The following is a 27113-nucleotide window of genomic DNA, read 5'->3' as shown; positions in this document are numbered from 1 at the left end:
GGTCAAAACTCACAATTTCTGTCCTGTGGAAAATTCTGATATTTTTAAATTTGTTTTTGTCCCAAATTGGGACAAAATATCAAAATGGAAGCTGTAGTCCAGCAGGGGAGCCCCAGCCCATAGAGAAGAGTGGTGGCATTAAGTACCCAAACTACAACTCCCCGAGACACTGCAGAAACTCAATCAGACTCAGATTGATATCAAATTAATCTAAAACAAAACTGTTTTGATTTAAAATAGACAAATAGAAGTGTTTTGGTGCATGTTGAAACACCAAAATAAAACATTTCATTTTGATTTTGGCCAATAGAAAAATCAATATTTTGGCAAATTTTCAATTTGTGGAAACTCTATTTTTCTGTCAAAACAAAGATACCGTTTTATCATTTTCTCTATTCAGTGGGCATCAGTTGTGATCTTAGATGTTCAAGGCCTGATATGCTTGTGCAACTGGTTACACGCAGTATTTGAATTGTTTTGGAAGTTGCATGTATAGCATGACAGACTGCCAGAGGCTGGAACAGCACTAGCCCCCCTCCCCTTCCTACACACACTTCCAAAGCTAACCTGGTGAATGACTTCACACACACTGATCTGACAAAATGGTCTACATCCTTGAGGAGCATTATCGACCCCCGTCCAATTAAAGTCAAGAAATGAGAATGCCGGCTTTGCATTGAGTTCGCCATACACGGGTACCTATGAGAGAGAGTATTTTTCTTTGTTTTGTACTAATAAAGTGCTTGGTATTGTACTATGCACAACAGTAAAGACAATTCCTTCCCCAAAGAGTTTACAGTCTAAAAGATTTAATACACAAAAGCGACATATTGGTAAATAACTTAAGAGTTTTGGTGGTTTTTTTTCTTTCTTAATTCTCCAAAATTATAATAATTAAGAGCATGGCAGAACAAGTGGGTTTGGAGGACAGGATGGCAGCCTACTAATGTGAAATAGGGGTTATTGTTCTATTTATTGTCTTTTGTGCCCTACCCCCCCCCCCAAAGGAAAGGGAACCAAGACCCAGGAGACCAGCAGAGAACACATGATCATATTTTGACCATATGCCACTCACAACAAGTTGTGCACCTTATTTTGACATCTCAAGTGGGTGAAGCTTGGCTTGTGGGCAGAGTTTCCCCCCAAATTTGGATTCTGATTCTCAGCTGCTTTCGATCAGAGAACGGGGGAGGGGAGGAAGCAAATTGTACTGTGCATGCATGGAGCTCATTACTTAAAATTTATTGAACCATTTTTTCATTCAAAGTTGGCTTTTTACCTAGGTATCCTTTAAGGATGTGGAAGCTGCAAGTAATAATTTATGAGTATTATGTTCCATCTGTTTTTTATTGTGGTGATTACGATGTGACTATAAGGGGTTAATTCATATGAAGGAATGGTAGACACTGGTTTGATAACAGTTATTCCACAAATCTGAGACAATGCAGAAAACAAAGCACTTCTGAAGTTTCTCCGAATTCCCTAGTGAGCTGTCTAAACCAATTTAACCAAACTCAAAGAGACTAAGGAAAAAACAAAGGACTTGGTTGGACTTATAAAGGGACACCTTCCTTAAAAGGGGAAGTCAAGGATTTTGAGCTAAGGTGAAGCCAGACTCCAGAGGCTGGGTTGTCTGGGATAAGATAGGTCTACCTAGGACTGAGGTAAGGTATAGATGTGGGTAAGTGTTCTTACTGAGTTAAAAACCATTTTCTGTGCTTATGCTTTGCTATGTTCCTGCTGCTAAGATTGAAAAGGGTGTTCTGCATTGTCATTACAATGTCGTTACAACTTACAAGCACCGAATCTAGTTGAGCCTGCTAAGTAGTTATGGTTGACTGACAGAGTGCTGTATCCCGGAGACCTGGTTATATTGTGTGCTGGAAAGTGGGCGGGTGCAAGCCCGCTCACTGCTAAAGGTTCCTCCCCCAGCCTGGGGAGGAGCTACTGGACCCAGTGCTTAACTAAACACAGGGGACAATGAAGAAAAAGAAGTAGTGACAGGTGTGGGGGTCAAAGGGCCAAAACTAGGGAACCAGAAGGGGGCACCGAGCAGAGAACCCCAGACAGCGCCCACTGCTCCGCAAAAGCGTCCAAGGAGCCACTGGACGCTGCCCAGAGGAACTCTGCCCGGATGCATGAATGGATGAAAGAACGAAAACAGGCCCTACAGTCGCAGCCCGTCCCCCCCAGCCAACCTCCTCTCCCTGGTGTTATAAATGGCCACTTTGGCCATGGCTAGGAGGAGGTTGATGAGGTGGTCCCACGACTTCGTGGGGCCATGGATTGGGTGTGCATACATAAAAAGGTGTGGGGAAAAGGACAGCCAGAACCTCAACAAGAGGTTCTGGAGGAGCTGGAAGAGGGTCTGCAACATGGCCTGGAGACCTGGTGTAAAAGGGGGGGAAATTCCATGTTTCCACCCTGAGAGAGTTGAAGGTGCACCTGAAAGGGTGCATTCAGAGACTAGAAAGGATTCAAAGAGGCAGCTAGTGCTGAACTGTGATATCCTTGTTCAAACTGGGGTTGTTTGGTAGACAAAATTAGTTCAGCCATTGTAGAGTTATGAAAGGACAAAATACCTGATTGGAATATATGGAAAATATATGTGACTGTATGTGTAAAGTGGGAAGGTTCATGTACAGAATTCAGCCAATTATACCAAAACACTCAAAACCTGGGTTGAGGCTGAGCAGGCAAACCTTATAGGTATTGAAGGCATCTCCTTGGATATATTTATCCTAATGTGATTTTGTACTGTTTTAGTGAATACATTAATATTAATATGAAGAGATAAATGTTGGCTGCTATATAAACTTTGTATCTGGGAAGGATTGAGGTGGTGCTCACTTGGGGACTATTTGGTCTAGCTTGCAATGTGGGGTTGTATGAAAATGCTTTGTTCGGTCTAATTTTAAATGTCTCATGTGATTGCATTTCCATCAGTTCTCTTGGGGAAAGTGTTCCACACTCAGTGCTAAGATGAATGTAGGGAAAAATTTCCCTAAAACTTAAAAAGGGGTATATTTAGCATGAACAGGATGAAATTAAGCATAGGTGCCATCCTAAACAAATACTTTCCACTTCTTTTTTACACAAAGGACATTCTCTACACTACTTTCTGGTATTCATCTAAACACTAAAACTACAAGTACTTGGAGACAGTCAACATTGTCCCACATTCACACAAACAACCTTCTAGTCAATGTTTAACTAAGCCATTCCTATTCAGTTGTTTTTAACCTTTCCTTCTAAATAAATCCCCTCCCACCCCAGCTTTGTAGTGATTTGCATTCTTCTTATCTCCTTTCTTCCAGGTGGTTGAGATCTTTGTGTTACCAAGATACTCAGAACTGTATGTAGTATCCTAAATATTATCCGTCTTTCTCTGCATGCCAGTAGTATTTCCTCCCTGGCCTCTGATGTGATACAACAGTAACTTAGATTGTAAGCAGTGTTTGTACAGTGCTTAGCACACTGGGGTCCTGGTCCATGACTAGGAGTCCTAGGCACAATGGTAATACAAATAATAATAATTACATCCCCAAAATCACAATGTATTTTTCTTTGCATCATTTCATTAATACTCCTCTATAATTTTCTCGCCACTGTTGCCTGTCGGACTTCTTTCATATCTGTGTTCTACTGTACTATTCTCTCCTGTTTTTCTAGATTGGCTCCATTTATTTCCTTCCCTTAACTTCTGTAAATTCCTTGTATTACTGCTGTCCTTTCTACTCTTACTGTCTCTTTCCAAATTAGGTTCATAAGCAACATTAGGTCCCACTCCTGCGAAGTGACCCATTGGCCTTTCTTTAGCTATAAGGTTTTACTCGTGTGGATCATTGTACAGTATCAGGGCCTTAATGTGCTCTTTTTACTCCTTCATTCAGATACTAAATAGAAGTTATGTAAAACAGGGTGCCCCAAGGGGCACACCTTCCAACAACTTGATATCTTGATGTATATACATTGGAACGCCGCTATAAAGTGCCCCGCGATAACGCAAATTCGTTTATAATGTGGGTCGAGTCTGGCCCTGGCGGCTGCAGCAGGCAAGGGGCGAGTCTGGCGGGCGCGGGGCGTTTGGGATCCATACCACAACGGCTGCAGCAGGAGCGACTCTCCCTGCAGTCCCAGCGCGCCCCTGGGGTTCTCACCTCTGTCCCTGGCAGGGCCGGCTCCAGCCCGCATCCTTCTCTCCCCGCCAACCGTTGTAGGGGGCGGCAGCGCAGAGGAGGGGAGCGCCCTGCTGGGAGCGAGCTGCAGAGTGGCGCGGAGCCCTCCCGGCAGTCGGCGCGGCAGGCCAGCGGCGGTCGTCTTCGGGGGCCCCGCTCCCCTGGCCAGAGTGCTAGCCGGAGCGCGGCAGCCCAGTGGCCCCACGACCCCGGCTGGAGCACGGCTGCCCCCTGGCCCTGCGACCCCAGCCGGAGCGCGGCAGCCCCGTGGCCCTGGCAGCCCTGCAGCCCCGCAACCCTGTCAGGAGCTCCCCCAGCCGGAGTGCGGCAGCCCCATGGCCCCGCGACCCCAGCCGGAGCGCGGTAGCCCCGCGGCCCCACTCTCCTCTCACTCAATAATTCATAGAAATCTAAGGCTGGAAGAGACCTACAGAGATCCAGTCCAGTCCCCCTCTCGCCCCCGGGTGCTGAGGCTGGACCAAGCATACGGACTATCCCTGACTGGTGTTTGTCTAACCTGTTCTTAAACTTTGAATGTTGGATTCTAGAACCTCTTTTGGAAGCCTATTCCAATGCCTAACTATCCTTATACACCTCTACCTCGATATAACGTCCTCGGGAGCCAAAAAATCTTACCGCGTTATAGATGAAACTGCATTATATCGAACTTGCTTTGATCCGCCAGAGTGCGCAGCCCCGCCCCCCTGGAGCGCTGCTTTACCACATTATATCAAAATTCGTGTTATATCAGGTCACGTTATATCGGGGTAGAGGTGTAATTAGAAAATTTTCCCCAATATCCAACCTAAATCTCCCTTGCTGCAGATTAAGCCGATTACTTCTTGTCCTACCTTCCGTGGACGTAGAGAACAGTTGATCACCGTCCTCTTTATAACAGCCCTTAACATATTTGAAGACTGTTATCAGGTCTCGCATCAGTTCTTTTCTCAAGACTAAACATGCCCATTTTTTTTAAACATTTTTTTATAGGTCAGGTTTTCTAAATCTTTTAGCATTTTTGTTACTCTCCTCTGAACTGTCTCCAATTTATCCACATCTTTCCTGAAGAGTGGCACTCAGAACTGGACACAGTACTGTAGCTGAGGCCTCAAAGTGCCACATGAAGTTGGACAATAATAACCCATCCCCAGGGCCCTACCAAATTCAAGGACGATTTTGGTCAATTTCACGGCCATAGGATTTTAAAAATTGTAAATGTCATGACTTCAGCTATTTAAATCTGAAATTTCAGTGTTGTAATTGTAGGAGTTCTGACCCAAAAAGGAATTTGGGGTGGGGGTGGGGGAGTCACAAGGTTATTGTAGGGGGAGGTTGCAGTACTGCTACCCTTACTTGTGCACTGCTACTGGCAGCAGTGCTGACTTCAGAGCTGGAGAGCGGCAGCTGCTGGCTGGGAGCCCAGCTCAGAAGGCAGAGCCAGCAACAGTGCAGAAGTAAGGATAGCATGCTATGGTATTACCACCCTTACTTCTACGCTGCTGACTGCAGAACTGGGCCCTTAGCCAGCAGCCGCCACTCTCCAGCCGCCCAGCTCTGAAGGCAGCAGCGCAGAAGTAAAGGTGGCATGGTATGGTATTGCCACTCCTACTTCTGCGCTGTTGCTGGCGGGGCGTTGCCTTCAGAGCCGGGTGCCTGGCCAACAGCCGCCGCTCTCCAGCCACCCAGCTCTGAAGGCAGTGCAGAAGTAAGGGTGGCAATATCACAACCCCCCTAAAATAACCTTGCAACCCCCCTGCAACTCCCTTTTGGGTCAGGACCCCCAATTTGAGAAACGCTGGTCTCTCCCATGAAATCTGCATAGTATAGGGTAAAAGTACACAAAAGACCAAATTTCACGAGGGGAGATCAGATTTCACAGTCCGTGACGTTTTAAGGCCGTGAATTTGGTAGAGTCCTAGATATTAGCCTTTTTTTGCAACTGCATTACATTGTTGACTCATATTCAATTTGTGATCCACTATAAACCCCAGATCCTATACTACTACCTAACTAGATAGTGCCCGTTGTGCGTTTGATTTTTTTCCCCCCCCTTGGCAATATTGAATTTCATCTTGTTTATTTCAGATCAATTCTCCATTTTGTCATAGTCATTTTGAATTCTAATCCTGTCCTCCAAGGTGCATGCACTCCTCCCAGTTTGGTGTTATCTGCAAATTTTATAAGCATACTTTCCAGTCCATTATCCAAGTCGTTAATTAAAATACTGAATAGTACCAGACCCGGGATTGACTCCTGGTGGGCCCCACTAAATATGTCCTCCCACTTTGACAGTGAACTATAGACTGTACTCAAAGAGTAGTTATCATTCAACCAGTTGTGCACACATCTTATAGTAACTTCATCTAGACTACATTTCCCTAGTTTGTTTATAAGAATGTCATGTAGGACTGTGTCAAAGGCCTTTCTAAAATCAAGATATATCACATCTACTTCATCCTCCCACCCCCATCCACTAGACCAGTAACCTGTCAAGGAAGGAAACTGGATTGGTTTGGCATGATTTGTTCTTCACAAATCCATGTTGCCTATTATAACCTATTATCCTCTAGGTACTTACAGATTGATTGTTTAATATTTTATTTCAGTATCTTTCCAGGTATCAAAGTTAGGCTGACTGGTCTATAATTCCCAGGATCCCACCCATCCTCTAACCTCACAAGGATAATTGCTAACATTTCTAAGATTGCTTCAGGTAGTTCCTTAAGTACACTAAGATGAATTTCATCGGGCCTTGCTGACTTGAATACCTCTAACTTAACTAAATATTCTTTAACCTTCCCCCCCCACACACACACATCCATTCTGGCTTGTGTTTCTTCTCCCTTGTTGTTAATATTGATTCTGTTAAGCATCTGGTCACAGTTAAACTTTTTTAGTGAAGACTGAAGCAAAGTAGACATTAAACACCTCAGCCTTCTTTATATCATCAGTTATTAGCTCTCCTTCCTTTCAGAGTAGTGGACCAGGTCTTATCATTTGGATATTTCTGTTATTTGTTCTAGAAATGTCTCATCCACTTCTTTCTAATTTGGTGGCCTTTAGACCCCTTCCATAACATTCCCACGTTTCCCACACCACCTTCATCTTTTGCCGGAGACTTTCAACTGATCTACCTCTCACCTCCTTCTAGACCTCAGAAGAAGTGCATGTATTATTGATGTATAATGCAACACCTCCTCCCTTTTTCCCCCCCGACCTGTCCTTCTGAACTAGGAATGTCTATCAACATTTTTCAGTTTATCCTGTTTTCATTACTTCCTAGTTATTCATATTATTTGTTAAACACAGATGTTAAACAAAGTTTGTAGTTCAGATAGTCCAATGTTGTCACTCTTAGTGTCCTTCATCCATTTTAATGAACTTCTCATTAAATCTTTTAGTGACAACAATAAGCCCAAAGCGGTAAACACTCTAAGGGTCTTGCTCTGCAAACACTACTTTACACGAATAGTCCCACTGATCTTGTAAATACTTTTCAATCTAATGCCAGCTCTTCTTCCATTCCCTCCCCACAGCTAGAATGATTCTCACAATGGAACTTTATAATCTGCTAACTTTCAGTTAGCTAGGTAATAGGTTTGTTATCTCTAATGTGCCACACAGCAGGTGTGTGTATGGAAATAAAATGTTAGCTCATAACAGAGTATTCCCATTTAAGTCAACATTCCTGTTTGAGTTTGAAAGGCTGTTCACTTCAATCGGTGTCTGTTGAGTAGGGTCCTGAACTTCACAGTATTTTGTGCAGAGTTTGCTTGCATGGAGTTCATACCAGGATTGGTACCTAAGAACAAAAGGTGTGATGCAGATTTACCATACATCAGTATTTCCAACCCCTGGCATTCTAAAATCATGATTTATATTTTTTAATTACCTTTATTTTATTTTTTTTCATTTGCTTTCTGGTTTTGAGCCTTTAGGTTTATGGTTTCAAGATTGCTTTTACAGCCTTGAGGACTAGCAACTGCCTTTTTTATTGTTTTTATTTTAAATGCAAGCTGAAATTCTCACATAATCTCCCAATTCTAAGAGCTGGCATGTGAAGAAAACACCAAATATTGGGAGACTTGCTATGAAATCATGAGAAGTGACAACAGTGAAATAATTGTGCTTATTGTATGTCATAAAGTTTCCAGATAGTACAGGGATTCTGAAGAATTATGAATTAGGGGGGAAAGTGTATTGACTGTAATATATAACTTGGCTAGATTTTGAACAGCGTTTTCATTACCCTAAGTGGCAATAAGTATAATATCTCATCAAATTAAATGCAACATTTTTTTAAAATATTGTAATAAGAGTCTCTCAAAAGTGACACTTCTGTCTCACAAAACTTACTTTATAATCATCTTGGAATATGTACCAATGAGCTCATTCTGTAAAGCACTTATTAGTTTGCAGTAAAAGTATAATGGGTACCTATTGAATGCGCCTAAAAACTGGAGTTGGGCCTCATGTGTGACAGTTTTCACATTTAACAAGAGTGAAACACATTGTTCAGACCTTACGCCTTATTCATCAGGCAGTCACCCGGCATTAAAGTTGCTATAGAGAAATACTCAACTTTGAGGGGCCCTGCTTCCCGAGAAACTCTGCACAGCAATATAAAGTTAAAATGTATGACTTTTATCAGATGGCAGAGAGCTGTGAAATATATTCCTGATTCACAAAGAAAGCATCTGAATGCAAGGAAGTTATAAATAGGGGGCAATAAAGGGGTATGTTTTAGGTGCCAAGACTCTGAATATAATATTTCAACAGCAATCTGAACAATTCTCTAGTATTCATAGCACTGCCAGCAAGTAGCAGTTGACCAGACAGCATAGGTAATTATTTTCTTGGTCTTGACCTATATGTAATTTCAGCTGCTGGAAATACCTCTAAGGATAAACTTTGTTTTACACTGTTTTAAATAAAAATGAATGCCAACTTTCACAAGCAAGAGGATAATTTGCTGTTAGTGATAAACAATTGAAACATGTTGGTTTGATAAAGTATAACCCTTAAGCCACTTCCTTACATGATCTCTTTAATGTCTTCAAAAAGTTTCTCCAGCTTATCACATTCTAATCTTATCTGGCAGTATGACACATGCCTTGAGGGGACTACAAACTGTTTTTTCAAAGACTTATACCATTATAGTCCTCACAAGGCTACAGGGATCCTATAACATGTCTCCTGGGTCTGACTACATAGAATTGCTGTTTCTTTGCACACAGATACATACATTTTAAGAGTGATTACACTCATGCAAAGTTCTGGGAAAGCATGAAACATTTTGAGGTACAAACTTAGTGTTATTGCAAAAGGAAACAATCATGTTGCTTATATATACGTAAAAATTGAATATTACTTTTATACATGTAACTTTCAAAACAAAACTTTTTTCTAAGGGTGTGTGTTTAAATGAGGGAAATATACAGCTAGTAGAAGCCATAGTTTACTCTCCCATTTTTAGGACGTAGTTCACATCAGTCTTTGTTTTTTGTCTTGTTCTTTCAACAAACAGAAATCTCACTCATAGCTCAGATATGCTGATATTAGTTATCTCAAATTTAATTCTGGAATGAAATCATAGGGTCTTCCCAGGCATTTGCTCACATTCATCCTTCACAAGAGTTTATTTTAGCACTTTGCAGGTCCAGCTACCTGACCAATAGTAGTATAGCTTTTGTTTAGATGAACTTTATTATTGATACTCTGTCAACAAAAACATTTGATATCTATTGGACTCTGGAAAAAGGAATTTAAAAGCCAAATTAAAACAGTGACCTAAAAAGCACACTGGAGGGTTTAAATGATTGGGATACAACTAGAGCTGGTCAGACTCCTTCAATCCTGCTACCCTGCAGAATATTTCAACATCTTACTGAAAAAAATCAAAAACTCTGTTCCGAAAACCAAAAATTTTGATTCGGAAATGCCTTTTCCATGTTCATGGGAGTTGTAGTGAGGGTGCCCTATGTCCCAAATATCCTCTGTGCACTGGGCTCCCTAGTTGGACTACATATATCATGGTGCACCTCAGACTCCCCTTTTCTTGAACCTCCATGCTGCATCCTGGGAATACCTGGTCATCAGTGCATCATAAGAGACATAGGCGCCAACTTTTCCAGGCGCCGGTGGATGCTCGCCCCCGGCCCCGCCCTGCTTCCACCCTCTCCTGCCCGCCCCCATCCCAAACCCTTCCCCAAAGTCCCCGCTCCAATTCCGCCCTCTCCCTGTCCCTATTGGACCCCTTCCCCAAATCCCCACCGGCCCCGCCTCTTCCCCGAGCACACCGCGTTCCCTCTCCTCTTTCCCCCCCCCCCAGCGCTTGCTGCTGCGAATCAACTGTTTCGCGGCGGAAAGCACTGGGAGAGAGCGGGGAGAAGCGGAGCCGGGGCATGCTCAGGGGAGGAGGCAGAGCAGAGGTGAATTGGGGTGTGGGGGCAGGGCGGGGAGCTCCCACCAATTTTTTCCCCCTTATCACAGAGTTGGCGCATGTGATAAGAGATGCATTCCTGCAGGGGAGCATGGCCCACATAGAGTGGGGACATGAGACACCACAGGAGCATTTCTGAATCAAAAAATTTGGTTTTCATCTGAAAATTTTTTGGTTTTCAAGTGTTTGGCTTTTCAGTGAAAACAGACATTTTCTGCAGAAAGCAGACACTTCTTTCATTCATTGAAACCCCCCCCCCATTTTTGTTTTTGTTTTGTTCAAAACACATAGACCGAAAACTTTTGATCCACCCTACCTACATCTTCAGGAAGATCTCTCCCACCCAGTCTACTCCCTCTTCTGTTCCAAGCATTGGAACTGCCGGGTATGAGGCAAAATATGCTGTAGAATTGGAGGCTGAATCTTTTCCAGTAACTTTGGTAAATGTATCTTCACTCGTATTCGTCCATAGAGCACATGCAGCTAAAACTTCATCTGGTATATTATTTATGGCTTCCGCTATGGCAGTGCATGTTTGCAGCTCTGAGAGCTAGTACTATGAAATACTTAAAGACATTGGGCTACATTCATTACTGGTAAATGAGCACGACACACTGATTTCAGCAGAACTGTACCATGACTAAATTTGGCCCACTGACAGAATATTTCCAGCTGCATTTCTGAAAGGCGTTCCATTAAATGTTTCATTGAGATGTTGAAGCCTGTCAAGACACATTTTTAATCCATTATTTTCTAATAGTTTGTTATGGAGTATAATTACTTTCTAAAGATCTTCTTAACTCGTCTCTGTGGGGCTAACATGACACCCGTCTTGCAGGCTCATTTCTGCCTTCAGGAACATATAAGCCACTCCCATTAGACCACTGACTTCAGAGGAGTTGCTGTGTTCCATACCAGTGGGGTTTTTAAACAGGATTTTTATGTGTTCTTTCCAGAAAACAGCACTCCTGGGAACTACATGAACGGTGTGGCCAATTCTCGCGATTTTCCCCCCAGTAACAGGATTGTGGCTGGACTGGAACCTGGTCTTGTGATGACATGAGAAACTCCAGTCCTCCTAGCAAATTTGAGCCCTCTGATGGGTTGTCAGCCCCAATTGCTGCCTCCTGAGGCTGAACAACCAATCAGCACTGCTGTAGGCAAAGCGCTTTCCTCCTTCCCAGGGCCGGCTTTAGGCCGATTTCCCCGGACTCGGGCCCCGCGGGTAAGAGGGTCCCGCGGGTAAGAGGGCCCTGTGCCTTAGGCTCACCCGGCGGCGGTCTGCTCCGGTGGCATTTCGGCAGCAGGGGAGGGTCCACTCTGGGGTCTTCGGTAGCATTTCGGTGGTGGGAGGTCCTTCAGTGCCGCGGAAGACGCGGAGTAGACCCCCCGCCGCCGAAGTGCCGCCGAAGACCTGGACCACGGAATCTGGCCCCGCAGGTCCTAAAGCCGGCCCTGCTCCTTCCCTTCCCCCCAGCAACCCAAAGCAGTTCCCAAAGGTGTGGGGGGAGGCAGCTATAAAGCCCAGCAGCCCCCACACACCAGCACCACCTGGTACAGGACCGTTTGTTTCCCTCCACCTCTCTGCAGCACGTGGCCTGGCCTGGGAAGGGGCGGAAGGAGGTGAAGAACTCTTGGAACTGCCCCCACACTCTGGAAGGGGAAGAAAGGGACCCTGTTGAGCCTGGGAGAGGAGGCTGAACCCCAGGAGGAGCAGAAGTGAGGCTAGGGAGCAGAACTGCTGGGAGGGCTGGACAGGGCTAATCTTCTGGAGGTGCTGTACTGATGGGGGTGGGGATGCTGAACTGCAGTGGGGGCTGAATGGCTGGGGGAAGGGGATGGGAGTAGACTATATTGGGGGAAGAGCCGAGAGAGGGCTGTGGGGAGCAGAACTGATGTGGGAATAGGGGGGCAGGATTTATTGGGAGGCTGGGGGTCAGAATTAATTGCTGGGCTGGGAATGGACAGATGTGGGGATGGACAGATATGAGAGCTCCTGCAGCGATGCCCCAAAATCATCCTACCCAGTAAATTTGGGACACTAGTTGCCCATTGATTAAATTCATTCTAGGCTACTGAGGAGGGCTGTGATCAATTGTTCTCCATGTACACTGAAGGTAGGACAAAAAGCAATGGGATTAATCTGCATCAAGGGAGATTTAGTTTAGATATTAGGAAAAACTTGCTAACTATAAGGTAGTTACATTCTAGAATAGGCTTCCAGAGGAGGTTGTGTGATCCCCATCACTAGAGGTGTTTAAGAACAGTTTTCACAAACACCTGCCAGAACATAAGAATGGTCATACTGGGTCAGACAAATGGTCCATCTAGGCCAGTATCCTGTCTCTGACAGTGACCAGTGCCAGCTGCTTCAGACGAAATGAACAGAATAGGGCAATTTTGAGTGATCCATCCCCTGTCGTCCAGTCGCAGCTTCTGGCAGAGGTTGGGGGGGGCACACAGAGTATGGGGTTGCATCCGTGACCATCTTGGCTAATAGCCATTGATGGACCTATCCTCCATGAATTTATCTAATTCTTTTTTTAACCTGGTTATACTTTTGGCCTGCACAACATCCCCTGGCAACAAGTTCCACAGGTTGACTGTGCGTTTTGTGAAGAACTACTTCCTTTTGTTTGTTTAAAATCTTCTTCCTATTAATTTCATCATTTCATTGTGTAATTTGAAGAGATAAATGACACTTTCCTATTTACTTTCCATATCATTTATGATTTTATAGACATCTGTCATATCCCGCTTTAGTTGTCTCTTTTTTCCAAGCCAGACAGTCCGTCTTTTTTTTAATCTCTCCCATACGGATGCTGTTCCATACCCCTAATTTTTGTTGCCCTTTTTTGTACCTTTTTCAATTCTAATCTTTTTTTTTTTTTTTTTTTTTTTTTTTTTTTGAGATGGGAAAACCAGAACTGCATGTGTTATTCAAGGAATGGGTGTACCATGGATTTATATAAAGGCCTTATGATATTTACTGTCTTCTTTTCTATCCCTTTCCTAATGGTTCTTAAAATTTTGTTTGCATTTTTGATTGCCAGTGCACATTGAGGGGATGTTTTCAGAGAACTATCCATGACTCCCAAGATTTCTTTCATGAGTGGTAATAGCTAATTTAGCCTGATTATCTAATTACCTCCATCAGCTTTCTCTGGGGAACTAATTGGCATCTAAGGGTATGTCAATGGAGCAAAGGAAAAACCCACAGCTGGCCCATGCCAGCCAACTCAGGCTCATGGGTCTCAGGCTGCAGGGCTGTTTTATTGCTGTGTAGACTTCTGGGCTCAGGCTGGAGCCCAGGATCTGGGACCCTCCCACACCACAGGGCTCCAGCCCGAGCACTAGTACCTGTGGGGTAAGAGAGTCCCTGAGCCCAGAAGTCTACACAGCAATGCAACAGCCCCACAGGCCTGAATAGGCTAGCATGGGCCGGCACTGCTGTCTAGTTGCTGTGTAGATATACGCTAAGTGATCAGAGGGCTTGCTCACTCGTTAGCCTCTAGCACTCTGTCACGTACCCTCAGAGAATTCTACTAGATTGATGAGGCATGATTTACTTTACAAAAGCCATGCTGACTCTTCCCTAACACATTGGGTTTATGTATGTCACACAATTCTGTTCTTTAATATAGGTTCAACCAATTTGCCTGATACTGAAGTTAGATTGCCGGCCTGCGATTGCCATGATTGCCCCTGGAGCCTTTTGGAAAAAGTGGCTCTGGGGTGGACATCTCTCCCACATACTCTTCAGTGAAGACTGACGCAAAGTATTCATTTAGCTTCTCCACAACGGCCTTTTCTTTCTTGAGTGCTCCCTTAGCACCTTGATCACACAGTGGCCCCACTGACTGTTTAGCAGGCTTCCTGCTTCAGGGATGGTCTAGGGTTTACCTGGTCTTGACTCAGTGCAGAGAGCTGGATTTGGCCTTTCAAGGTCCCTTTCAGCCCTGCATTTCTATTATTCCAATTGTCACACTCATGGGCAGGGTGAATTCAAAAGTCAAAAGAGCAAAAACTACAATATAATGTATTTTTTTAAAAATCTCATTGGGGGGGTGAGTCTGATTCAAGATTTTTGATCTCTTAGTGATAGTACATAGTAGTGCAACAGTGTCCGGTAAATGTGCAAGTGTCAACGTACCCAGAAGCAGGAAAATGGGAATTTGAGGAAAAAGAAAAATGACTGAAAAGCAAGACGCTCGCTATCACTGTGCTGAACTTACTTAAATATAGTTCCTGTTCTTGCTCCCATTGAAACCAATAGCAAAGTTTATATTGAATCAGTAGGATCTGGCTCCTAGGTAGTGTTATGACATTGAAGTCCAAGGAAAGTTGCACACTACAAGGCAGAATTTAGTCTGGGTATGATTAACCACTGAGGAACAAAGAAAACAACTCCAACTCTAAAGATAGCATGAGTAATGCTCGTACATCTATATCTCCCAACTTTCAAATCTGCCAGTTTGACACAATCAAAATGAGACAAACATCTAAAATACACAGCACTAGTCTTGTTGCGTGTTGTGCCATAATTAAGTTTTTTCAAATAAATCCTTTTAATTGACCATGAAAATACATCTATTCAATAAACGCAGTTTTTAAAAAGGGAAAATGGGGGAAGGTCTCCTCATTTGGATAATAAAGATTCCCTTCCCTTGGAGCTGTGAGTCATCAGCAGGGTTTGAATTCTGTACCTTCAGATCCCCAGCAAATATCTCTATAAGTTGAGGTTAAGGAGTAACTATTATCCTCTGTGTGAACCTGCGGGGGTGGGGAGGGGGGGGGGAGAAGAGAGAAGGCACAACACATACTTTGCTAGCTGTTTGCACAAGTATTTGCTAGACAGCAGTAAAATTTAGGGAGTCAGGATTCCTGGACTCAATTCCTGGGTCTGGAAAAGGAATGTGGCCTAGTGGTTAGAGTAGTGGACTGCCCTATCTGAGCAGTTAGCTCTGGCACATTCATTCTGAGATGCAGTGTGGCTGAGCTCATAAGATTTGGGTCTGTGCATCTACTTGGATGGAGTGGCTCTCTGCTCTGTAGAACATTGGCTTGGGAGTACAGTGAAACATGGAGCATGATTTGGCTGATGTGCAATATATACTGTAAAATCCAGTATACGTACAGAGTTCTGCAAACAGCAAAAGTAAATGTCCTGTAATTCTACTACAGCAGTAGTTGTTTTGTGATGTCTATAGATTTTATGTCCTTTTTATATACAAATTAAAATAAGTTTGCAATGTGCACTTTAGTATTATTCTGACAGTCTGCAATGAGAACTGTAACATGAAGGTGTTATTTTAAATTCTAATTTTTGATGACAAAAATACCTAATTGCATAGAACACACTCTCCTTTCAGCGAGTAAGTTTCAAGTAAGAAGTCAAGATCCCCAATGCAGTTGTCTGCTAACCAGCATTATCTCGGCCAAAGTAAATCCAACAAACGGTCCTGTGTGAATGCAGACAGACCTATTCATTACAGTTTGTACAGGAGAAAGTTGCATTGGAATTTTCCTGAGGCAGTCTAACATCTGGACTTTTACAGAAAGTTTACTCTTCAGTAAAATAGTAGTAAATCTTAGGGAAACATTGTACTCTTTTGTTTAATTAAATTGGTATTTCTTTAGTAAGCTGTTACCAAACTATGGTTGTGTTTTTTATTAAAAAATAATTGTGGTAATAGACAAAAAAATAATAAATGGTGTTGTCTTTTATTAAGTTTAGGTGTCATGTAAGCATGAAACTAACTAAGTGAAGTATGTGTGTGTGGCTGTGTCTTAAACCATGACTGTGTCTGGTTACAAAGCACCTATTGACTTGCTTGGACCTACTTCATTTATTAAGTCTTAAACTGCTTATTTAAGAAGTTAGCTACATTGTCTGTAAAGTGCTATACACATACAGTAATAATAAAATACTTTCCAAACACCATAACTTGTTGAGAATGATGTAATGAGGATATGGTAATAGATTAGAGGTTTTTTGTTTTCAATAAAGCATTGGCTTATAAACTTAGAAATCGTACTTGAGAAGAGCTGTGCTGTACATCTTTAGGAATCTTACTTAGGAAGCATGTATAGTGCTTCTCCATTAGCAAACCTTTCACTTCAAGCTGCTGTTTTAGAACAAGACTCTATGTAGGAGGTTGGGGATGGCACACAGAACCTTTTCCCCACCCCCTCTTGAAAAGTCCATCTAAAGGCCAACCAGAATTGAGGCGCATAGGAACTGCTCTGGCCCTACCCTCTGGGGACTCGAAATCATGCCAAAGGGGTATTGGATAGAATAACTACCCCACTCCTCTTCCACCCTGGCTCATGGAATGGGACTAGTGCACTGGAGGCGTGGCAGTGAGTTTGCTTCACCTCTCCACTGGGGTGTCTAAGGAGGCACAAGGTCTTTCAATATTTTCATTGTGGCAGTCCACATTACTCCTTCCTCCAGCTATGCCTAACTGGCACGATCAAACCACTAGTAAACTGACAAACACTTAGGCTATGTCTACACTACCCTGTGCTGCTAAAAGGTGCACAGGATAGCTGTTCTTTGTCGGCAGGAGAGAGCTCTGCCGCCGACAAAAAACTTCCACCCCCAAGTAGAGGCGATAGCTTTGTCGGCAGAAGAGCTCTCCCGCCAACAAAACGCTGTTCACACCTGCGCTTTTCATCGGTAAAACTTTTGTCATTCAGGAGTGTGTTGGTTTTTTTCACACCCCTGAATGACAAAAGTCCAGTGTAGACAAAGCCTTAGAGTGGTCTCCAGCACTTTAATGTTTGCTTGTTATGTGTCTCCATTTAAATGTTAGTAAATAGCATTGGTTTATAACAGAGGTTCTCTAGCCTCTTATTCTCTGGATTATTTGATAAATTCTCCCATGGACCTACCTCCTCTCTCAAAACTCCAGTCTCCTACTTGGCTCTCAAAACATTTCATTCTATGGAGCACCATGATATAGCCCCACAGGTTACAGCATAACAACATTATGGGAGACGAAACATTCAGAGAGAAGTAAGTCTGAAACTATGTAAATCCAATATTTACACTCAGTAGGTCCAAGTTTGATTGATTATGTCCTCCACTGCTGAGAATAATACAAATATGATAAGTGCTATGAACATCTGGGACCAGATAGAGGTTAAGGCCAGAAGGGACTACTATATTGCCTAGTCTGACTTCCTGTATATCACAGGCCACCAACACCACCCAGCACCCCTGCACTAAACCCAACAAACCAAAATTAGACCAAGGATCCTGCTTACCTTCAGGAAAACAAAGATAAACAGAAATATCCATGGCTGTCAGGCCACAGAGTTTAATTGTGAGCACTGTCCCTTCCAGTAGATGGGGGTTGGTAGCCCATTGATAAAACAGGGTAGCGACACTCTGAACCTGCAGTTATTCTGAGATCTCCAGGGAGAATTTGTGGCAGTTGGAGCATCTGTGGGTGATTGAGTATTTGCACAGAGCGACTGACCCTCTAGCTAATCTCCAGAAGCCCCATTCCACATGGCACTGTCTTGCTGACCTTCCCTCTCTTCTCTTCATACTCTGGCCCTGTTTCAATGTGTGTGACAATCTAGCGTGCAACTTTACTGAATTATTTCTCTAGATCTGACCAAATTCTCACTTGTATTCACATCACAACTTAATTATCTTTGCTCAGGGTGTGGTGTTTGGTACATTGTATGCGAACAGTTAGAACTAGTTTACATTTACAAAGTTTAACTATGCTGAAATAAGTTCTGTTATACCAGTATAACTGAATCTACCCAGGAGGGAGGTTGCCACATTAACTATGACGGCAAAAAAACAAACCCATCACCCATGTCACTGTAAATGTAGACCAGCCTTTACTCTTCACTATCCGGATCATCCTCCACCGTTCCCGGTACACTTGCAGTATGCCTTCTCTTGCTACTAGTCTTCCCGTTTTCTCCCTCTTCTCCCATTCTGCCACCTTTATTTAAAGGCTATAAAGTATCAATCTGTGATAGTGGCATCATGGCTGCCTTAAGTGCTGTGCTACCCACACATCTCCTCCATGTCTGGGGCACAGCCTTCCCCCTTGAGAGAGTTTGAAGACGTGAAGTGGGTAACTACTCAACATTAATTCACATGGGTATTTCTGTGTCAAAACCCCTGCACCCAGTGAAGCTCCCTCTTCACACATCTCTTTCCTCCCCGCCCCTCCCCAAATGAACCTTCATAGTTCTAACTAGAGAGGGAAGCTTTTGTAGGCCTTGAAGCAAGGCATGTGACTAAGGCCTGTGACTGCTAAGGCCTAACTGTGCTCTCTATAGTATTTTTGGTATTTGGCCATTTTTATGTCTCCACCATAGCTAAAATCTGAGAGGGTGCTCTGTCTTTGTATGTACATAATACAGCTGACACAATGGGAATGATGGAGTTAGTTTTGAAAATTTGTCTTAAGTATTCAGCACAGTCTTCTGAATAGTCTGCTGACATTTCTGTAACCTGGTTTCTTTGGAAGTGCTTATGGAATGTTCACAAATATTTAGCTATAAATTTTTTCAAAGTAATGGAGTTTAGCCAGCGATGACGGTGAAGGCATTTTAGTGATTGGAAAACTTACCCCAAAATGTCTAGATGAACATCTCTTGATTTCTTTGCTGAAGTTGTTGAAGACTTTGGGAGTAGTTAGGAGTTATTTCTATGCTTCAGGAATTAGAGATTTTTATATGCTCTGGCTATTCCATTTAGGAAACTATAAAGATTTTAATTGCCAATAGAGGCATTGCTTTTTCCACTTTCCACATGTATTGGCATAAGACAAAAGTCCATCTACTGTACAAAATCTAGAATGCCAGATTTTTCAGGTCTGTTAACTCCAAACATGCTACCTGCTAGCTTTTATTTTCAAACAACTTGTCTGTATGCCATTAGCAGTTCAGTTCATTACATCTATACTGGTACAAATAGAATACCAGCCCAACATCTGACTAGCTCAGTGCTTTCCTTTGTGTACCCATAAATGGGATAGTAGGAAGCATGAGGGTACTGTTAATATTAGCACTTTTCATTTGTTACTGCTCCACAGGCACCATTTTCTAAGAATGCCAGTATGGAAAAGCAGTTCAAAATCCCACAAACTCTGATTTGTTTAGCTCCTGGAAGTATTGGGTCTGAGTATTCACTGAGGCAATAAGTATTACGTAGAAAGGAAATGTATTTGGTATGATGCTAAAATTACATGTGTGTGGACAGTAATATGTGAAGGAGGCTACTTTCAAATTGGTTTGTATAGAGGTCATAAATCTGTCAGAATATCTGTGCAAAAATACAAAACAAAGAGGAAGGTTGTTCTGTTGCCAATGTAGGCAGCAAGGCAGCTGACTACTCTTAGTATAGTTGATTTTTGCAATTCTGTGAATACAAGTAGCTTTTGAAATATTAGCACATTCTTTTTCAGAGAACAAATTTCTTGGCTTGAAGGCGCATTGAGGCGAGTGGGGAAGGACTGGTAATATATAATCATTTTCTCTCTAGATCATCTGATCCAGGTGAGTTCTGACCAAAAAGTCCTTATCAAATGATGTCTGTTTCATGGCCAGTCTGAAATGTTAATCCTGTTCCTAACAAAGAGATGTTCTACTCCTGAGAGCATTCTGTGCCAAAAATTTAAAAATTCTGCACCAAAAAAATAAAAATTCTGCACACAATATTTTAAAGGTTTGCACATTTTATTTGTCAAATAAATGTGGAGGCTCCAGCATGGCATTGGGGAGCACAGGCCACTGGCTGCATAGAGGTGGGAAATCACTGTGCAGCTCTCCCCGGGACACAGACTCAGTGGCGAGGCTGCACCGAACCCTGACGCAGCGCAAGGACCGGGCCTGCCCCAGAAACACCCCAGGACCCTGCCCCTCCATGCCCGTGCACCAGGTGTGGGCAGGCAGGCTCAGCAAGGCAGGAACCAAGTGTAGAGGGGCTTAGTGTGGTGGGATCCAGGTGTGGGTTGACAGAGTTCTGGGTCGTGCTATCTGGGTGTGGGTGGCTCAGTGGGGGATCTGGGTGCAAGGGGGGAATCTGGATGCACAGGGGATTGTTGGGGGGGGTTCTGGGTGCAACGGTAATGGGACTCTGCAGGGGGGTCCAGGTAAAGGGTGGTTAGGGCTCAGCAGGGCGGGGTCTGGATGTGAGCAGCTCAGTGGGGCTCATTGAGATGGGGATCCAAATGCAGCTGGTTGGAGCTTGGTACAGTGGGGATCTGGATGTGGATGGTCCAGGCGTAGGGCTTGTCAGGGTGGTTGTGGGTGTGGGAGGGGGTGAGGCTCAGTGGGAAGGTCTGGGGGCAAGGAGGTCTGGATGCACAGGGGTTGGGCGGACGGGGGAGCAGCTCCCTGTACAGTAATCCCTCCCCCTGCAGCAGAAGAGCGATGGGTGCAGGAAGTGCAGGGAGGATGGGGGTGAGAGTTTTCAAAGGCTCCTACAGCTAGGGGAGAAATCTGGGTGTGGGACTGACATATCCCTGGATGCTGTGCAGGGGAAGAGGAAGTCCTGTCCTCCCCAGCCCAGCCAGGACTCACAGCTGAGGGTAGGAGGCAGGGTAGGAGCCACCAGCTGGGTCTTCCCCAGTCCCGCCCCACTACCCATAGTGTTTACCTCTGTGCCGGCTGCCCCGAGCACCCAAAACTGCTGGGGAGGGTTGCATGACCACTCTTGTGGCTTCCCTTTGCTTCCCCATCAGAAAGTCATTTTTCTGCGGGGAAGCAAAGAAATCTGGGGGGAGACACAAATTCTGCATATGCGCAGTGGCGCAGAATTCTCCCTGGAGTAATGTTCACATCACAGTTAGCCTGAGGAAAGGTGGTGGTGACTATTGTAGCAAAAGAAGCTGAGAATTGAATGGGCATGAAAACTGATCTGTAGATGTGATACCTGCAGTTAAGGGTTGAGAGAAATACATAGGGAAGCTGCACATTGCCATAATCAGGTGCTGCCCATGCTTTCTATTTATCCACAATTTTCCAGGATCTGTTTACAAAATCTAAGGTCTAAGATTTTTCAGAATTGCATGCGTAGAAGTGATGAAGTTTATATTCCATTCCCATTCTATGCTATAAAATCTGTCAGATTTCCCAGCAGTCACAAAAGGAAGACTTGCATCCAGCCTTTTTACAAACCTTGTTACTGGACATATCAGCCCAGTTCTGATTTTGACCAGCTATGATAAGTTGGATTCACTTTATAAGGTGTAAGTCACAGCACTGTCAACCCTTCCAGCTTTCCATAGGGAAGAGTGGCTGAAACTCTGAGAGGACAGAGTGTTTATACCATTTAAGGGATATCCTTGGTTTCATAGAGCCAGACAATCTGGTCTGATTGCTGTCAGGTTTTATCTATGGATTGCAAGCAGTGGCAGTGGAAGAGTATGAATAACATCTGTGTTCCTTAAAAGCAACAGCTCTGACTCACCAGACTGCCTGCATGGAATGCTTCCCAGTGACCTAGATGTTGTGGATGCAATGTGGGGGGAAGTAGTCCACCTTCAACGTCCATGGCAGCCATAACATATGATCACAAAACTCTCTGCTGTGTTTGATCAGCATCTTTCTAAAATGTTGCACACCAAGGCGAGCTAATCGGGATGTCATAGGAGCCGCTGTGTCATGGCCGATGACAAAATATGATTGGGCTAATGTGGCAGCATTGCTATCGCCAGAATGATCTAATGGCAGAAGAGAGCTTGCCTTCAGAAAATTTGTAAACCTCACTAGGCCATCTGCAGACTGCCTTCAAAAAAGGTACCAGTGAGTGGATACTCAGTAGTTGCAAGAATAAGCCTCAAGTCTGCTGCAAAAGAGATGATGAACTGACCGTGATCAGCTTCTTTGAAACTTTACCTGCTAATGCTTGTCCTGGCTGAGTTGGGTTTTGAGACATCTAATAGTAAAACATTAATAATTCGCTCAAAAAGCCCTGTCTCGCTCTCGGATGGCTGCTGTGTAGTCTTTAAATATTACATTCACTTTACTACTATAAAAGGATATAGCTACTTACAGTATGATGAGCACAACCACTATACAGAGGGGATTATGGCAAAACTGCTTTCTTTTACCTCAGGTTTGTAGTGGGACTTAGCAAAGGCCATGCTTAGAACCCTTCTTTTCTCCTGTTACTTCAAAGCAGTATTGAAGTCTAGTGACTGTTGTTTCTCCATTTTTATCTTAACCTATGTGTGTGTAATGTTTACAGGTGGGTCAATATTTACAGCAGTTCAGAGGAGATGGAGATGCTTCCTTGCAAAGAACCAACAAAAATCTTAATTTGAACAAAAGCTGCTTATTTGTGTGTGACCCCTCACATCTGCTAACAGTCCTGAATGTTAGTATAACGAGGAGTCTAGAGATATGGCCAATTCAAAGAGGAAAGTTTGTTTGGCGTGCTCACAGCTCTCTTCCTGTTTGGTAGAAAAAGAAAATAACTCTGCAGTACATAAGTACCAGATACGTTGTGTAGAGAGTTTGACAAGTTTCTTTTCTCAGAAGATCACTTTAAATGTTTTCTATGTGATAGTGTCTGCAATTATAGTTTTCAAGCCTACTATAAGTATAAAATTGAAGGGTGTATAGGGATGCATTAACAAGAATGGGGTTGATAAATTAAAAAAAACCTAAAAAGGCAGCTGATAAAAAAATCAAAACAGCATTTTTAGATTAATGAATGCTATTGGATCTAGGGATTTTTTGTCTAGCATACTTCCTTCCTTAGTCTCTTTCACGCTAACTATTTCACATTTCCCCCCAAAATAATTACAGAGCTTGGCTTTATCATTAAGCAGATGTTTTCTATTAATTCTGAATGAAAATAAATGATTGCAATTAACCAGATACTTAAGCTACAGGACTCCACCATTCATCTACATCACTACAGAAACTAATCTGCTTCAGCACCCACTTTTTTTGTGGACAGTGGGAAAAATTCTTCAGAGATGAAGAAACCCTACTACACAACCCACACACACAATTTGTGTGAAAGATACAGCTGGAAATAGTTTGGGAAAGTTCTCAGACAAAGGTTAAGTATGCTAAGTTTCTTATGGTTGACAGCTGATGTACTTGCTGCAGCCTCTGAGTTATATCACTTTAACATTCTAACAGAATTAAACTGAATGGGTTTGAGAAGCAGAAATAGTGGATGATCTTTCATAAATTTAAAATAACTTATTATTAACACTAATCTTAAAGAGTTAGATGCACTACTGTGATGCCAATGGTGAAGGAACTAGCATATTCTGCTCTCAGTGCAATGAAGTAGTAATCCGTGCTACATCAGTTGTTGTTGTTAGGGCTGTCAATTAATCGCAGTTAACTCACGCAATTTACTAAAAAAATTAATCACGATTTAAAAAATTAATTAATTGCAGTTTTAATTGCACTGTTAAACAATAGAATACCAATTGACATTTATTAAATATTTTGGATGTTTTTCTACATTTTCATATATATTTTATTCTGTGTTGTAATTGAAATCAAAGTGTATATTATTTTTATTACAAATATTTGCACTGTAAAAATGATAAACAAAAGAAATAATATTTTTCAATTCACCTCATACAAGAACTGTTGTACAATCTTTGTCGTGAAAGTGCAACTTACAATTTTGTGTATAACTGCACTCAAAAACAAAACCATTTAAAACTTCAGAGCATACAAGTCCACTCAGTCCTACTTATCATTCAGCCAATCACTAAGACAAACAAGTTTGTTTACATTTACAGGAGATAATGTTGCCCACTTCTTATTTACAGTGTCACCAGAAACTGAGAACAGGCATTTGCATGGCACTTTTGTAGCCAGCATTGCAAGGTATTTAAGTGCCAGATATGCTAAACATTCATATGCCCCTTCATGCTTTGGCCATCATTTCAGAGGACATGCTTCCATCCTGATTATGCTTGTTTTAAAAAAAAAAAAAAAAAAAAAAGCGTTAATTAAATTTGTGACTGAACTCCTTCGGAGGAGAATTGTATGTCCCCTGCTCTGTTTTACCTGTATTCTGCCATATATTTCATGTTATAGCAGTTTTGAATAATGACTCCGCATATGTTGTTCGTTTTAAGAACACTTTCATTCCAGATTTCACAAAACGCAAAGAAGGTACCAATGTGAGATTTCTAAAGATAGCTACAGCACTTCACCCAAGGTTTAAGAATCTGAAGTGCCTTCCAAAATCTGAGAGGGATGAGGTGTGGAGCATGCTTTCAGAAATCTGAAAAGAGCAACACTCTGATGCAGAAACTACAGAATCCAAACCACCAAAAAAGAAAATCAGCCTTGTGCTGGTGGGATCTGACTCAGATAATGAACATGTGTGGTCCACACTGCTTTGGATTCTTATCGAGCAGAACCCGTCATCAGCATGGACACATGTCTCCTGGAATGATGGTTGAAGCATCACAGGACATATGAATCTTTAGTGCATCTGGCACATAAATATCTTGCAATTCTGGCTACAACAGTGCCATGAAAATGCCTGTTCTCAGTGTCAGGTGACATTGTAAACAAGAACCAGGCAGCATTATCTCCTGCAAATGTAAACAAACTTGTTTGTCTGAGCAATTGGCTTAACAAGAAGTAGGACTGAGTGGACTTGCAGGCTCTAAAAGTTTACATTGTTTTATTTTTGAATGCACGTTTTTTTTTGTACATAATTCTACATTTGTAAGTTTAACTTTCATTATAAAGAGATTGCACTACAGTACTTGTATTAAATGAATTGAAATATACTATTTATTTTGTTTTTTATGGTGCAAATATTTACAATAAAAATAAATATAAAGTGAGCACTGTACACTTTATATTCTATGTTGTAATTGAAATCAATATATTTGAAAATGTAGAAAACATCCAAAAATATTTAAATAAATAGTGTTCTATTATTGTTTAACAGTGCGATTAATCGCGATTAATCACAATTAATTTTTTTTAATTGCTTGACAGCCCTAATTGTTATGTTTATATTTTACGTAGCATGCAGTCGAGGGAAGGGGAACTGATTTTTCTTATCCTTTTACATATGCATATGCCTGAGAAAGAAAGAAATATGCACACACGTCTCTTTTTTAAGTAATTCTGTTTAAGGAGGCTTGTCAAAATACTGAGAAATATAAATGGGTAGAATACTACTACAATTGAGTGGTGGGCAAACTGCGGCCCATCAGGGTAATCTGATTGCAGGCCCCGAGACATTTTGCTGACATTGACCGTCCGCAGGCACGGCCTCCCACAGCTCCCAGTGGCCGTGGTTTGCCATTTATATGGCGTGTGTGTGTGTGTGTGTGTGTGTGTGTGTGTGTGTGTGTGTGTGTAAAACTCATGACATTTGAGGGCCTATACAACTTGGGGCTTTCATTTTTATTTCAGCCTTGATTACTAAACTCAGTTACGAGTTTTGCACCATTGTAACTCCAAATTATGCCAGACCTAAATAACTGTTAAACAGTGTGGACAATTTGGCCCAAAGTTCATGTTTTAAAAGAAATCCTCAAATTACCTAAAAAGAAAAGCAGGGAATATTGGTAACTCTGACATATTTATCAAAAAGCCAAAATAGCAAAGTCTCAATTAAAGCTGGCCAGAAGAACTTCACTGTAACCATTTTCTGTCAGAAAGTGCAGTACCGTTGAAATCAAAATGCTTTAAAACGCATTGATTTTGCCAAAATTTCATCTCTGAAAAGCAAACCAATAAAAATGCCAATAATGTTAATGTCCCATTGACATTTTTAGAATGAAATGTTTTAATTTTTCATAGTGAAACAACTTTCCTTTTATTTAATAATACAAAAGAAAAAATTAAAGTCAAACAAAGTTCCAGTTTTGTCAAGATGAAACACATCTATCAATCCAAAACAGACTTTTTCAGTTTTTTCCTATAGAGAAGATTTTAGGTTTTGTTCAGATTTGAAATTAAGCCACATTTCAAATACCTTGAAATCTTCCATAAAATAGAATTTCTGTCCTCCACCCAGCTCTTGTCACAACAAATATCATTCATTCTGGCACCTCTTTGTGGGGTTTACCACTTAAATCTTTGTACTTTTTTAAAAAAAATATAAACATACCTCACCCCTTTTTCTTGATGGCAGTACTGCACCCTCCGAATAAACTCCTTTTAAAAGTATTTCTGTGGTGAATAGCAGAGCTGCTAATAGATGTCTTGCAACATGACCCGATAGAGATAGTGTAGGGTTACCATTCATCCGGATTCTGCCGGACATGTCCGGCTTTTTTGAGTTAAAAATAGCGTCCGGGGGGAATTTGTAAATGTCTGGATTTCCCCCCCATGCAGAGCGCACGCGGCTGACAGGGCAGCCGGCCGGATCATGCCACTCCTCCACTTCCACCTCCTCTCCCCTGCAACTTGAGACCACTCCCCTCCTTTCTCTCCCTCCCTCCCCCTACCTGCATTCGCAGATCACCGGCCGGCCGTTTGCATCGGGCCTCCAGCAGTCTAGA

The 27113-nt window shown here is 42.5% G+C and overlaps 1 protein-coding gene across 3 annotated transcripts in view; it reads left to right on the top strand.

The window, feature by feature from the left end:
* PRICKLE1 (prickle planar cell polarity protein 1) overlaps positions 1 to 27113 on the top strand; it is a 113277-nt gene that overhangs the window by 15884 nt on the left and 70280 nt on the right. For 2 of the 3 annotated variants that reach the window (XM_054024607.1, XM_054024608.1), the window contains exon 2: positions 3318 to 3355. The exons of the other annotated variant lie outside the window; for it this stretch is intronic. The gene's annotated coding sequence lies outside the window, so the exon portion shown is untranslated. The remainder of the gene's footprint in view (positions 1 to 3317; positions 3356 to 27113) is intronic. 3 annotated transcript variants of the gene reach the window in all.

This window comes from Malaclemys terrapin, chromosome 1, assembly GCF_027887155.1.
Source record: "Malaclemys terrapin pileata isolate rMalTer1 chromosome 1, rMalTer1.hap1, whole genome shotgun sequence".
NCBI classification, from domain to species: Eukaryota; Metazoa; Chordata; order Testudines; family Emydidae; genus Malaclemys; species Malaclemys terrapin.
This window is presented reverse-complemented; position numbering and strand designations above follow the sequence as displayed.